Source organism: Schistocerca nitens, chromosome 3 (genome assembly GCF_023898315.1).
Source record: "Schistocerca nitens isolate TAMUIC-IGC-003100 chromosome 3, iqSchNite1.1, whole genome shotgun sequence".
Lineage (NCBI taxonomy): Eukaryota > Metazoa > Arthropoda > Insecta > Orthoptera > Acrididae > Schistocerca > Schistocerca nitens.
The window spans coordinates 73,687,948-73,689,295 of record NC_064616.1 but is presented as its reverse complement, the minus strand read 5'-3'; the positions used below and the strand labels follow the sequence as shown (position 1 = coordinate 73,689,295).

Here is a 1,348-nt window from a genome sequence, read left to right as displayed (position 1 = left end):
CTGCGCCACCTTTGCTGCTCGCCATAAATCCTGCATTGCGTAAACTAGATCCGATCCCGGAAGGCCGAGCTGCGACGTGAATGCCGCGCGGGAACAGATCGATATCTGCTGCAGCGCACAGGCGCTGTGCACCAGGCGAGAGATTCTTCCGCCGATACGGATTTTCTGCTCCCATTTCTCCGTTTCCCCGGATAATTATAAGTGGATGCTACCGTTATGGCACGCTAATGACTGTCCGTACTGAGAGCTCGCCAGATTATTTATTGGTGAAGTTGATATTTGCCAGGCTTGGAGTTCTAAACTCCTTAGCATTTCGTTGAAAGTGATGCATTCGTGAGAGTGCGAAAAATGGAATGGCTGCGAAGTATCCCCACAATACGCTGCTCGTATTACTAAGAAACTACGACGGATAGTCCTAAAAATAAGTAATTAATTTTTTGTTTGTTTGCAGGTACATGTCTGCAGTTTGCCCACCGGGATTAATTATTTTCTAACGATTAAGATGATCTAAAGGAGCAATGATAATAAGGAAGACGATTGAGCATTGATCTCATTGAGATACTGGTTGACAGAACTCCCTCTTTTCTTTCGCCGGATATTCAGCCGTTCAAGGATCCTTATTCCTTACTAACGGAACAATGTTGCTTGTTCCAGTGCTTAAACCTAGAAAATAAAATAGCCAAAACAGCTGCATATTCCTTTTATATTTGGTTTATCATTCTCCTGCCAGGTCTCACGCGGCCAGCCTTGCGAGACAAATGTCATGTGGGTACACGTTACATGTCATTAATGGCCGGCCGGGGTGGCCGAGCGGTTCTAGCCGCTACAATATGGAACCGCGCGACCGCTACAGTCGCAGGTTCGAATCCTGCCTCGGGCATGGATGTGTGTGATGTCCTTAGGTTAGTTAGGTTTACGTACTTCTAAGTTCTAGGGGACTGATGACCTCAGTAGTTAAGTCTCATAGTGCTCAGAGCCATTTGTCATTACCGGGCGAGGTGGCGCAGTGGTTAGCACACTGGACTCGCATTCGGGAGGACGACGGTTCAATCCCGTCTCCGGCCATCCTGATTTAGGTTTTCCGTGATTTCCCTAAATCGTTTCAGGCAAATGCCGGGATGGTTCCTTTGAAAGGGCACGGCCGATTTCCTTCCCTAACCCGAGCTTGCGCTCCGTCTTTAATGACCTCGTTGTCGACGGGACGTTAAACACTAACCACCACCACCACCACCATTTGTCATTAAAGCAATGGGTTATCATTGCCTTCTGCATCCTCTTGCCGTTGAGAAATGTTGATTACTCAGCCTTTTAGGGGCAATTTCGCACTCCAACGGCAAGATCGTGTCCT

General features: G+C 47.8%; 1 non-coding gene across 1 annotated transcript; it reads left to right on the top strand.

The window, feature by feature from the left end:
* Nucleotides 1-992: 992 nt before the first annotated feature.
* Nucleotides 993-1,065, top strand: Trnaa-cgc (transfer RNA alanine (anticodon CGC)). The gene has a single exon. It is a non-coding gene; the product is annotated as a tRNA-Ala (tRNA).
* The last annotated feature ends 283 nt before the right edge of the window (nucleotides 1,066-1,348 follow it).